The 14,841-nt window shown below is 33.4% G+C and overlaps 1 long non-coding RNA gene across 1 annotated transcript in view; it reads left to right on the top strand.

The window, feature by feature from the left end:
• Nucleotides 1–14,841, top strand: part of LOC117284783 — a 198,601-nt gene that overhangs the window by 87,515 nt on the left and 96,245 nt on the right. The gene's annotated exons all lie outside the window — the stretch shown is intronic.

A 14,841-nucleotide genomic window follows, 5' to 3' on the forward strand; every position in this document is an offset into this window, starting at 1 on the left:
TATATACATACATACATACATATATATGGCAGTATTAGAGATTGAACCCAGTGTCTTTACACTGAGCTAAATCTTCAGCTCTTTTTGTACTTTGATACAATTTCTCACTAAATTGCTAAGGTAGTTTGAGGATGAATTAGTGATCCTCTTACCTGAGCCTCCTAGAGTATTTTACACTTAGCTAATTGCTATCTTTCTTGAAAACCCTAGCCAACATTTGTTAATCTTTAGGATTATTTTTTAAGACCCAGTCTCACTAGGATGAGATCATTTATCATTTTGATTTTGACTTACTTTTCTCTGCTACTGTTGATGTTGACTATTTTTCATATAACTGTTGGCCATTTGGTGTCTTTTGAAAACTCTCAATGTCATTTACTGCCCATTTCTTAACTAGGTCTCTTTTCCTATTGAGTTTTTAGGATTCCTTAAATATTTTGGATATCATCCCCTTGGCAGACTAGGAATTTGTAACTATTTTCTCTTAGCTTATAGGTTATGTTTTCACTCTGTTGTTTCCTTTACTGTGCTATTATTGACATTTTAAGCCTCAGAGCAGAGATACCACTATAGTACTATCAGAAGTAAACTAATTTGCACCTAGTTCTTATGAAGAATCATACTGACAGTATTAGTATCATCAGTTTAGTTTCTTTAAAATATCATTTATAAAATGATCAGCAGAGGGCCGTGGATTTAGCTCAGTGGTTCGGTGGCCTGCCTTGCAAGCACAAGGTCCTGACTTCAATCCCTGGTACCAAAATAAATAAATTAATTTATTTATTTATTAATGATAAGTAGCATAGAAATAAGTTTACATGTGCATATTGGTATTTGTTATTAAAGTGTCCACTGCATATTATTAAAGAAATAATGGTGTATTCTATAAATACTGCTAAATCATTCGACTATTCATGAACTGTAATTTATTTTCTACCTCACAACATAAATTTCAATCCCGTATATATTAATCATTATTTTTTTGACTTTTAAAAGAATCATTTTATTGTTACATTTAAGGTATATAATGTAATGATATGAATCATTGGAAATTTACACCTTTACATAATCCATCTTGGTTCTTATTTCTTCCCCATTTTCCTGCCCTCCCTTCAACCTCTCCACCCCTCCCTGTCTATAAAGGCTTTGTTTCCATTTTTTCTTCTTCTCTTATTAATTCTTAAATAGTAGAACTTTTAAATGTTTAAGGTAAAAATGTTGAAAGATATATTGAACACTACAAATTATAGATAGGATTTCTTTATAAAAGGATTTTGAAATCAAAAGATGATAAAGTACTTACATCTACATATGTAAACATAAGTGTATACATATACATGTATATACTTTTATATATAAATAATGTAAAATGGTGTAGAAATAAATTATAAACTGGAAGAGATATTCAATATATAACATTCACAAAATGGTACAGCAAATAATGAAGTACTCCTAGAATTAATATATATGTAAACAAATTTAAAAATAGGCAATAAATATGAATAATTAATTCAAAGAATAAATATCAAAAGGTTATGCACAGAATTAAAGGGGTTTTACTTATCTAATAGTCAAAATATGCACATTAAAAGCATTATAAAATAACATTTCACACCTGTCAAACTGACAAATTTAAGTGCCTGAAAAATAACAATTTTGGGCTAAAATGTGAAATGAAGGGAAATCTTATAAACTGTCTACTAGAATGTAAATTAGAACAAATAAATTTAGAAAAAATTTGAATTTACCTTCTAGACATATTTTCAACAATTTCAAACTTATACATTTACCTTTGACAATTCTCATATTTTTACATGTGATATGTATATATGATTATTCAGAGCAATATAATTATACTACAAACACTCAAAATTTTTAATAATGGGCAATCATGTCAGTGTTTTAAAAAACAAGTTGAAGTAGGATCCACACTCAATAATCCTACTTTTGTATATTTTTTCCTAATTGTAAACAATTTTAAATCAGGAAGAACAAGGTAATATCTATGAATTTATGCACATTTACCTGCATAAGTGTGTGTAAAATTCGTTAGTGCAAACATAGTTTCATAGGTATATATTTATATATGAAATGATAATGTCATGCATGGAAATAAAATTAGATATAAACTTCCGGTTAGTGGTATAACTTCGTAGTTTAGATTTCACATAAGATGAGTCTAATTACATTATATAAATGCAGTATTTTAGTCTTCAAGCTGCATGAATTAAGTGACATTTTTATTTCATAGTTGAGGAAATTGAAACCAAAGAATGGTAACTAATGTCCCTAAAACTGTCGTGTTAAAACTTGTATTTGAACCCAAGCAAGCTGACTTTCTACCAAATTCATAACTGCTTGAAAGTAGATTGAGGAGAGAAATGTCAGTTCATCTTGAGAGATCACATAAACTATATTTTATCATGTCACATTTTAAGCTAATTCGCCAGTGTATGCTTATTATTGGATTATTCTTTATTTCAATTTTTGACATATACATAATTCATTGCTGACGAATACACTCTAGCATATTTTTACAGGCTGAGAACTGCACCCTAAGTATTGAGATTAAGAAATAGAACATTACCAGGAGGCCAGAAACTCACCTAGTACTCCCTAAGAATCATTGCTCCTCCAGGGCCAACAATTAATATCTGACTTTTAATCTCATAGACTACATATATCTGATACTAAAGTTTATATAAATGGCTTCCTGGGTTTCTATTCTTTGGTATCTAGTTTCTTTAAAAATGAAACATTATTTAGAAAGTATTTTTTGAGGTGTTTTTCTCTGCCGGATAATCTTCTGTTCCCTGCAGCAGAGTAGTGAATTACAGTTTTTGCCCTTATGGAACTTACATTTTAATGAGAGAGAAATGATAAACAAATATGCATAATGAATATACATGTGTCAGAGGGTTAGTACTAAACAGAAAATTACATCACAGGAGCTCTGATAGAAAGTATGTGGGATAGAGGTTAAATTGATTTTTTAAAATTAATGAATGATGTTTTATAAGTTCTATAATGATCAAAAGCAAATTCATCAGTAAAATGTTATTTTTGTTCAAAAGTTTGACTATGTGACTCTAAGAGAACTTCTTATCTTGTACACTCTAAGTGTGAAATCTTTGATTCATTTGTTTTTCTTTCATTTTTTCCAACCTGTGTGTTTCCATTATACATATTTCTCGAATTTTTTTTTTTTTTTTTGGTACCAGGGATTGAACTTGGGTTTTTGCGCTTGCAAGGCAGGCCACCAAACCGCTGAGCTAAATCCTCGGCCCCTTTTCTTATTTTTAAATGTTCTATATTTGTTTTTTGTTCTTTATGTATCCATTTTCATATGCTTGGGTTTGTCCTTTAGCAAGCTAAATTTATTTTACTTACCAAATAGACTTTAACTGAAAATAGGATTCTCCATTCAATTTTATGAGTATGTCAAGATTTCACATAAAATATATTTCACTATTTTAAATATTATGGAGGCCAGGGATTTAGCTCAGTGTTTCTGCTGCCTACCACGCAAGTGCAAGGTCCCAAATCTGATCCCCAGTACAAAAAAATAGTGTGGAGTTACACCTTTCCCTGTTTAATTTTATGAATAAGTAATAAGAGAATAATAGTTAATACACTGTGTATCCTTAATTTCAAAATAATTACTCAGAGACAAAACAGATTCTTTTACAAAGGAGAAACTGATAATAGCACAAAGCATTCTTTGCAGTGGACTAAGAGAAAATAATATTATAAATGAGATGAGTAAGTATGTACGTTAAAATATTTTTGATATGTGAAATAGTCTCCCTACTTAATATTTATCTTCTATTTTCTGTTTATATGAGAAAATTAATGTAGATACAGATATTTTTTTCATTTTTGCCCTTAAGACTGTTTTGATCTGGTTACTCACTGTTTGTGTATGTGTGTAATTGTGTCCTCTATCTTTAATATTACATATTTCTTCAAACTGCTAAGAGATGCACAAGTCATCGGTCATTTTGAACAATTCTCTTTAAGCATACTTGTGTTCCGCTTGTGTACTTCATGGTGTATAACTCAGGTGGATATATTTCATTTTTGTTTCTATAATTTCTGAGGTGTTTTTCAAACAATATGATAAATGGGTAATTTAAAATGATGCATTAAAAGACATGTTGCCCTTAGTCCCCTTCAAAATATTCCCCTTCTGTTTGACACACTTATCAAATCATTCTTGCCATTTTCTGAAGCAATTCAGAAAGTTTTCTTTTTGGGGTGTCTCTAATTGCTCTGTTATGGTTACTTGGATCTCCTGAGTTGATTGAAAATATTGATCTTTGATGAACATTTTACTTTGGGTAAGAGCCACAAGTCACGTGGTGCCAGAACTGGTGCTTAAGGTGGATAAGGAAACACCACAGTCTTTTTATTTGACAGAAACTGCCACAAATGTTTTATCAAGGATGGATACTATCGGGGCAGGAGGTCAGAGTAGGGCAAACTGGCTGGGCAGTCTGATGCCACCTGTCAGACACAGAGACCTGTCCGTCATAGCTGGGACGCATGTGCAGAACAGCTTCGGAGCAGGGTATGGGATGTCTTCTTGCTCTTATTCTGGCCCGCTCTGTGCGAAGAAGGTATGTTTCTCTTCAGAGCACTTCTTTTTTGCACTTCGTTTTTGTCTTTTCCTTTATTCTTCTCCTTTTACCTTCGATAAATATTAATATTTTATGTTTATCAATTTCTCCTGTCCAGTTCTAAGAGCCAGGAAAAGCCATATTGGTGACAATATGGTTGTTTAAATTTTAAAATTATGGTACAGTGAAAGACACTGCCATTAATTCCCCTCAAGAAGTGCCCAGTTGCTTTGAACACCTATCACTCCATTTTTTGTGGTGTTTCATTTACTGTAGTACTTTGTGAAAATGTAAATATTCACCATATTTTTAAATCACTTGTTGTGTAGTGATTTTTCTACTAAATCCCTCTTCAGCACGTAAGACACTAGAACATAAACCTAGCAACTTTTTAAAACTGTTACACCAATTATTTCATTTTTCATTCAATTCAAGATTTTCCACATTAGGAGAGACTACTTCCCTCTCCTTTTCCCCGAGATTGCTTTCTATTCTGGATATAGAAGACAAGCCTATAAAGAATGTTATATTGAGGGAGGGGACGTATGGTTCTGGTGCCCATATCACTTAGTTCTTACAGTGTGTACCCTTTGTCGTGCTCTCAGTAGGAAACATTTCCTGTTTTGAAACTCGCTCAATAAGTCATTGTAATTTTTAATTCAAAGTTATAAAAATTGTTCTATTTTCTGCTCTACCAATGCCTTACTCCAAAAATGAGACTTTTTGGATCCCTCTCCCTCTCCCTCTCCCTCTCCCTCTCATATCACTTAGTTCTTACAGTGTGTACCCTTTGTCGTGCTCTCAGTAGGAAACATTTCCTGTTTTGAAACTCGCTCAATAAGTCATTGTAATTTTTAATTCAAAGTTATAAAAATTGTTCTATTTTCTGCTCTACCAATGCCTTACTCCAAAAATGAGACTTTTTGGATCCCTCTCCCTCTCCCTCTCCCTCTCCCTCTCTCATGTCCTGGAACAGAGAAAACTTACATTTTTAAAAAATTTCATTTGTTACTCTCGTAACTCCCACTCTGCAGGCACAGAAAACTCTGTAGCTATATCAGCACAGATACATATCCTTAGTCAAAACTGAACTCCTTGCCAAATTTACCTGCAAGTGCACCATTCAGAAGTATAAAAAAGGCTGGCATCATTAGGGTATCTGGATCACATGGCAAGAGAAGCACAGATTCCTCCTACATTTCAATTTTTTGTCTTTTTAGGAGTTCTGTACCCCTCTACCTTCCCCAAAGCTTGAATGCTGCTAGAGTGAGGGAGGCATGATGCAAATTCTCTCTGTAGAAATTCAACTCATTGTGCAGAAGGTTTTCAGTTGGGTGTAATTCCATTGTTGGTTCTTGTTATTATTCCTTGTGCAATTGGAAATCTGTAGTGGTTTTAGTGGTTTACATTCCCAGAAACAGCTTAGAGGGGTTCCCTTTCCCCCACACAACTCCACAAGCATTTTTGAGTCCTTGATATTAGCCATTATTACTGGAGTCTGGTGAAATTTCAGTATTACATTGATTTACATTTCTCTGAGGGCCAAAGATGATGAACATATTTTCATGTATTTACTGGGAATTTGTTCTTCTTCTGACATATGCTTGACCATTTCAACTGCCAGTTTCTTTGATTGGGTCTTTTGTTTTCAGGGCCTAATGTTTGTTTGTTTTCGATTCTCTAATATATTCTAGATACAGTGTTAGTCATCTATCTGAGGAGTAGCTAGCAAAGTATTATCCCATTCTGTGGGTTATCTTTTCACTCTTTTGGTCATTTCTCAAAAACTAAAAATATAAATTTCATTTGACCCAGCTCTACCTGTCCTGATATCTTTCTGAAAGAGCTAAAATCAGCATATTGCAGTGACGCTAGCACACCCATGTTTACCGCAGCAAGAGTCACACTCCACACTCGCTGCATCATGAAAGCAGCCTATATCTCCATGAACAGATGAATAGGCAAAGCAAGTGTGACACACACACTCACACATGTGCACGTGCATACCCACACACACTGGAGTACTATACATCTGTAATGAAGGATATGTTTGAGTAATTTGCTGCTAATTGAAATAAATATTTCATTTAAGAGTATGTGTAATAGGAAAAAAGTTCTAAAGGTGTAGGCGAAGTGGGAGGGGTAGAGGAAAAGAAAGAAGGGCAAAGACAAAATAAGAGAAAAGGAAAATATTTGAGCAAAGTCTTTGTAAATAGGGAAGGGTGCAGCAGGTGAAGGAAGGCCAGGGGATGGGGAAGAAATAAGAACCAAGATACGTCATGTTAAGGTACAAGATTCCAGTGATGAATGTAACTATAACTTAGTCCTACACCTAATATTGCCTGTGCAGTCTACAACATAAGCTCATAATATAGGCTTAGTGATTTTGTGATTTAAGATGCATACATTTTGCTCTTTGTATGACAGTGATGTTTCTTGTAAAATCATGGAAATTTATGTTTGCCTTCCCTTACAATGAATTGAAAAATAAAACAAAGAAGACATGTATGCCAGATGAACATAGTCATCAATAGGTCCTCAGAAACTTTATGTGGTACTAGAGACACATTTCTGCAGAGGTACCTGAAACAAAAAGATTGTGCTCTATAATGAGAACACATAGTAATAGCAACAATTTATTGTAGCTTAATATCTGAAAGCTCTATGCTTCATACACTTCCATTTACTTATTAGTATCATAACTAATGAGGATGTTATTATTTCAATAGATAAAGAAAAACCTCAGGGAGGTAAAGCCATTTGCCTATACAGAAGTTGCATTAATAAGACCTTAGAGAAAGATGAGATTAATTTCAAAGGGATGGGTTTAAAATCTGTCTAATTAGTGAACAGTTATTAGGACTATAGGGGGTGGTTTACAGAAAAAAAGCTCTAATAGCCATATGAAGATTAGAAAGTAAAAATAGCTCTTCTCAAGGTGAAAAATGGTTAGAAGTTAAATGAATCTTGAATGAATATTTCAAACCTTGAGTGAAAATTATGTTCTAAGTCACTGTGATTTAAGTACACCTACATCACCAGGGTCCAACAATGTACCAATGTTCATGATGTAGTTTAATTAGAATCCAATGATATGTATGCCCTCTAAAAAATACTGAATGTTTTAATGTCTATTGCCATCACATTTTTAGATCATAGTGATCTAAAAAATTGATTATTTGATCTAATTAAAGGAAACTGTTGAACCAAACTTAAATTACTTACAGTTGTTAATAGAATATGCATACATGCAAGTTTTGTTCCATCATTGTTTAGTTACAGATGTGATAATAGAAAAGGAATCAAAGCCAAATTTCAAAAAGTCACATTATGTGTGTCTAGAACATATGATTTGACATGAGTGAAAAATAAGATTTAGGGAGGACTCAAGCAATGCCAGCATACAATATAACCCGTCAATTTAATAAGTGATTACTAGTGTCTCCATATTTTGAATGACTGCTAAGCTTTTGAAACTACTGAAAGCAGTGTTATATCTGATAGATCAGTTCCCATTGCACAGATAAATATGCCACATTTTTGCATTGCTGTTGGTGAGGTTTATGTTTATCAAAAGAATTATTTTACTGTATATCTATGTAAATTATGTTAGAGTTTCTCCAGTCAAATTAATTTCAGGAAACACTTCAGATTTGCTTCAAATTAGTTCACAATATTAATTGAAGATTTATTTTTGCTTTTTATATACACATTCTCTTTATATTAAATATTTTGTAAGCACTGAAAATTTCTAAAATTATAGTATGTAGTATGTTTTCAATTGTATAATCACAGAATCCTTTATTATCTAAACATTTCACCAGAACATTTTATGATATACAATATAGCAAAGCTCTGCTTAATATGTGTTGTTTTTATATTCAGATTCAAATAGTCATGATACATGATGGAAAAGTCATACCTCCTATCTGCATACATGTTTTACACAATTCAAATAATATATAGATAAATGTTAATGAGACACGTTGGATCAACAGTGCTTAGTGATTTTTTAGTTTAGATATCCCCAAAGTAAAAGCTTTAAGTGTGAGTGCAGTCCTCCCTCAGCATAAAAGGGGATCGGTTCAGAGGCCTACCACAGGGACCAAAGTCTCTGCAGGTGCTCCAGTCTCACATAAAATGGGGTAGGATCTGTTTATAACCTCTACACATCCTTCTCAAAACAATATTGAGCATGCAAATGTAATTATCAAGTATTTGAGGTAAAAGAACATCACAGAAAGTGAAGTTTTATAATTGATCAACAGTAGAATTAACACTTCTCACCTTCAACAAAGGTGGGAAAAGACATTTAATGCTGCATTACAGAAGAAGAGAAGGTCCTGTGCTAATTAGTGCATTAAAAGTAAAACTGAGCCCAAACATTATTTATCAAGGCAGATTGAATGAATAAATTCAGGAAAGTAAGGAAGAAAAAAACAAACCTTGGCAAAATAGTTCTAGATAAACCCGTGCTGTGATTAGGTTTTCAGAAGAGGAATTTATAAGAAATTTGCAGAAAGAAAGTCAACTAAATCATGGAAGAAAATTCTCTAGATACAAACAAATCTTACCTTTAAGATTAAATTGTGCATTGGTCAGTTACATAAATGATAACTGTCTACACTATGAAATATAATGGTGAATTGTTAGAAAAGTAAGGACAAAGGTAAAATCTTTAAATAGTTCCATACAGAAACAAAACTGAACAAAATTAACAAAATAAATCCCGTGTCCCCACAAAACAGAGTTCAGCATATCACTGTCACCCTTCTTATCTACATCAGAAGCCAAAAAATGGCAAAAGGTATTTAAACAACTATAACAAGAAAAGCTCATTAAAATTAAATGTTTATTTACTAGGAAAGGAAAGCAAAATTCATTGTATACCTTGGGTTTTATATTTTACAATATGATTTAATCTTGATGCCAGTTTGAAGGTAGATAATACAAAAAAATGTTAGAGAAACAGAAGTTATGCAATTTTGGGCAATACTTGGGAGAGAACACAGGACCTTTGTACTGAGCGATGTCCCAAAAACTTTCTTATTCTAGGACAGGGTCCGACTAAGTTGCTAAATTAAACAAGCTGAGTTGCACTTTTCTTGCTCCTGACTCCCAAAGTGCTGGAATTACAGATGTGTCCCACCACATCTGGTTGGGCATTGATATAAACTTTTTTTTATCTATTAGATGTCATAAATTCTTGTCCTTTTCTTTGTTCTTGTTAATGTAGCTCACTGTTTCTAGACTCATTACTTCTTTGCTGACTTCAGAACATACTTAAAAATGAATGTCAGTAAAAATAGAGAGATTCCATCAATCTATAAGTAAACTTTTATAAATGATGATTTTAGCCTATCCACTTGTTTGGGTTTTAAATGTGTTTTATTTAGTATCTGAACTTACTTGCAACAATCTAGCCTTAGAAATCAATGTTTCCTCATTCGCAAAATGGATGAGATGGTACTTAGTTTCCCAAGTATTAAGATGGTGAAACTAATGATTACTTAAAATCCTACAACTTGTTAGTGTCAAACTATGATTAGAATCCTTGTCTTTTATCTTTCAGAATATATTATCTTAAGAACAATGAAGTACACACTATGGAATTTAGGAGAGCTTTTCATTTTCAGAGAGAAGCAGCCACAAGGAAATTTAGATGAAAAAATGACACATGAATGCTGTTATGAATAATAACTTTGTAAAAATTACACAAGCTGTGGAGCATGCTGTCATGACAGGTTTAGCCTGAAATCTAAAATTAAAACAACAGCACAGTTATATCAAAGTGACATGGTTCAGATTTGTTTATACAATGAATTTTGTAGGCTTGCATCAACATTATATATTCTATATATCTCTTTATTTTAATGTATATTTTACATAAACATATAGCTATACTTCAAGAACTAAAGAGAAATGAGAAGGCATCTCTACAAATACAAAATCACAAAAAAGAAATCAAAACAGATGTAAAGCTGCATTTTAAGCAGGGAATGATATTCCCCATCAAAAATGGGCTGCAGTGGGTGACATAAAGTTTGAATTGATTCTAATACTATGGCTTTTAGGCAGTCACAATTCAGAATGCAAACAAAGAGCTATGAGAAAGAATTCTCACTCTGAAAATTAGTGCTTTAGCCAGAAATGCTGATTTTATTCAAGGAATAACAATGTCACTGGTATAAACACACAAATAAATGCCAACACTCACACTGCAGCACTAGGAATATTAGGTCTAAAAGCAAATAGATTTAGTAATTTCAGTAAACAAAGGGATTATGTTCCTTAAATAAAAGATTTTGAAAAAGAAAAGTCAGGCAACAGTAAGCAGTTATGAAGAAGAAACAATTTATAATTTTGGAAAAATAAAGTTGTAATAAAGATATTAGCATCAGATTTTAGCAAATGGACACAGATGCACAGTGAAATAGGCTAAAATCAGGCATAAAAGTTATTTGATGCATATGTATCCGGAAAGATAAAGAATGGTAAAACTGTGAAAAAAAGATTGGACGCATATATAGATCCGGAATTTCAAACATTTCTGTATTGAGAATTCTTATTGAACGAATGGAATAATGATGGTTCCAAAAAATACAAAAATGTATGAGCAGAAATTTCACGCACATGAAATTATATATGAACCATGACATGGAAAGAACTGTTGTGTTTATAAAAATGAGTACATTATGAAACTTAAACTCATCTACCACCTTGTACTTTCAATTCAGAACCAAGAATAAAGAGAAATCTTTAGAACAAAGTGGCATAAATTCTTTACCCCAGCCTAGATAATGGTTTAATATTCTCACAATTGTGTATCAATATTTTCCAAGTAAACAAACATGTTACATACTGCTGGTCCACTTTTTTTTTTCCTTCTTTTTTCAGAGTAGAAAGTAATTCTTCGTCACATTAAGCACATTAACATTTCTTAGGTATCATTATCATAGAACTATTAGGTCAATTAAAGGTTGATTAACCATTTAGCATCTTGTATCATAGATACGATGATTATTGCTGTAATATATGATTAGCAATTCCTTTTTTTTTTTTTTTTTTTTTGGTACCGGGGATTGAACTCAGGTCCTTGCGCTTGCAAGGCAGGCCACCGAATCGCTGAGCTCAATCTCCGGCAGCAATTCCTTTTACTGAATGGAGAGCATTGTCAAAATACATTCTAATGCTTTAAAGTCTGGCCAATCAGATAACTTATATGAGCTACCGAAGAACACAAATCTGTGAAATCAACAGGAAAACGAGAATAATGTTCCTTTCTGTGCTCTAATATTTTTGCTTCTTCCATGTCATAAAATGCATTCTTCTCCTTGTTAAAGTTGTCCATATTTATCTCTTTTATGAAATATACTGGAACCTATATATAGTTTTTACGTATTTGAATATATCAAGCCATCTCCTTAGTTACAATTTTATAGTAGATACTACTTTATACAATGTTCATTATATATTTCAAATAATCTATTGTCATAAGGAAGAAATGTTGATATTGCCCGGTGTGGTGGGGGGGCACCTCAGTAATCCCAGCACTCGGGAGGCTGAGGCAGCAGGATCACTGTGAGTGTGAGACCAGCCTGAACTACATAGTGAGTTCCAGATCAGTCCGAACGACATGGTGAGACCCTGTCTCAAAACAATCAAAAAAAAAAAAAAGAAAAGAAAAAAAGAAAGAAGATACTGCTTTAAGCTTCAAAATATTATCAATTTTTTTCTTTATTTATACATTTTAGGTATATGATACAGTTACTTTCATCATTGGAATTTTCTAGCTTTACACAATTTATCTTGGTTCTTATTTTTGCCTGTTTCCCTGACCTCCCTTTTCCCCCCTTCCACCCTTTGTTACATACAAATACTTTGTTTCCATTTTTCTCTTTTCTCTTATGTTTTCTTTTCCCTTTTCAACTTTCCGACCCCTCCCATTTGCCCAACACATTTAGACCTTTTCTTCCTATTACAAAATATCAATTATACATCTTGATTCTTACTTACATTTTTAGTTTATCACAGCAGAGACACTGCTCGGTATTCACACATGTATGTCCTCTTCATTTCACTTCAGAGTATGGCCACAATGTGTATCCACTTAGCTATGAATGTCTCTAGTTTCTCATTCTTTACGGCAGAGTAGTACTCCATTTTAGAAAAACAAATGACATCTTCTTTATCCAGTTTCCAATAAATGGGCAATTAGGCTGTTTCCAACATGTAGCTATCACACGCTGTGCCTCTATAAACATGGCTGAGCATATATCACTGTGATATGATTCTTTTAATTATTTTGGGAAGATTCCCAGCAGGGGAATAGCTGGGTCAAATGGGACCTCCAATCCTGGTTGTTTAAATTATCTCCATATTGATTTCCACAGTGGTTGCACCAGTCTGCACTCCCACCAACAATGGAGAAGGGTTCCTTTCTCCCCACAACCCCACCAACGTTTGCTATTGGTGGATTTCTCGATAGCAGCCTTTCTATCTGGAGTGAGGTGGAATCTCAGTGCTGTGTTCATCTGCATCTCTCCAGTGACCAATGATGTTGAATATTTTTTCATATATTGATTTGCTGTTTTTACTTCTTTGTCTGAAAAATGTCTTCATTTCAGACGCAGTTTTGATGTTTTGTTTTGGTACCAGGGATCGTACTTGGGCCCTTGTGCTTGCGAGGCAGGCGGCGGGACCACTGAGCTAAATCCCCAAAATTCAGATGCAGTTTTTGAATTGGAGGAGGAGGGATTTTTTTTTTTTAGTTCTGGATAGTAGAACTTTGTCTGAGGAACAGCTGATAAATTTTTTTCCCACGTTGTAGGTTGTCTCTTAGCTCTGTTGGTGGTTTATCTTGCAGTGCAAAAGATTTTTTAAAAGATGAGATCCCAGGGGTTGATTCTTTGTACTAGTTCCCGTGCAACTGAGGATTTGTTCATACAGTCTTTTCCTATGCCAATGTCTTTGAGAGTTCTACCTAGCTTATCTTCCAACAAGTTTAGTGTTTCTGTTTTAATATTTAGATCTTTAATCTGTTTCAATTGTAGTTCAGTGCATGGTGAAACATCGGGGTCTGGAGTTGTTTCTGCATCTTCTAATCTGTTCCATTGATCCTTGGATCTGTTTCTTTGCCAGTACCTGCCATATGTTTTCACATACATAACTCAAAAATTTAACACACTAGGTTGACAGAATCAAGGACAAAAACCATATGATAATCTCTATAGATGCAGAAAAAACATTTGACAAAATTCAGCACCCATTTATGAGGAAATCCCTGCGCAAAATTGCAATAGGTTTTCTTTATCTCAACTTGATAAAGGCTCTCTATGAAAAACCAATAGCCAATATCATACTAAATGGTCAAAAGCACTAAACCTTCACATTAAAATCAGGAATAAGACAAAGATGTCTACTATCACCACTCATGTTTAATATAGTTTTAGAAACATTAGCCACAGCAATTAGACAAGAGAAAGAAATAAAAGCAATAAAGATAGGAAGGGAAGAACATAAATTGTCATTATTTGCTGATGACATGATACTTTACTTAGAAGAACCCCAAAACACTCCACCAAAAGACTTCTAGACTTAATTCACAGATTCACTAGAGTAGCTGGATACAAGGTCAACACTCAAAAATCAATAGCCTTCTTGTACACAACTAACAGACTCATTGAGAGAGAAAATAGGGAAAAATTCCTTTCACAATAGCATCCAAAAAATGAAATATCTAGGCATCAATCTACTGAAGGAAGCAAAAACACCTCTACATGGAGAACTACAACACTGATAAAAGAGATAAAAGAAGAGATAAGAAAACAGAAACACATCCCTTGTTTGGGGGTAGGAAGAACCAATATAGTGAAAATAGCCGTGTTTAAAAATTGCTATATATATTCAATGCAATACCCATTGAAACCCCAACAGTATATTTCACTGGACTAGAGAAAGCAATCCAAAAATTCATTTGGAATCAGAAGAGATCTAGAATAGCAAAAGCCACTCTAAGCAACAGATATATGGCAGGGGGTATCACAATCCCCCACTTGAAACTGTACTACGAAGCTGCTGTGTTAAAAACAGCATGGTACTGGCAAAGAAACAGATCCAAGGATCAATGGAACAGATTAGAAGATGCAGAAACAACTCCAGACCCCGATGTTTCACCATGCACTGAACTACAATTGAAACAGATTAAAGATCTAAATATATT

The sequence above is a fragment of the Fukomys damarensis genome, unplaced genomic scaffold (genome assembly GCF_012274545.1).
Source record: "Fukomys damarensis isolate Sample0158 unplaced genomic scaffold, DMR_v1.0_HiC HiC_scaffold_39, whole genome shotgun sequence".
NCBI classification, from domain to species: domain Eukaryota; kingdom Metazoa; phylum Chordata; class Mammalia; order Rodentia; family Bathyergidae; genus Fukomys; species Fukomys damarensis.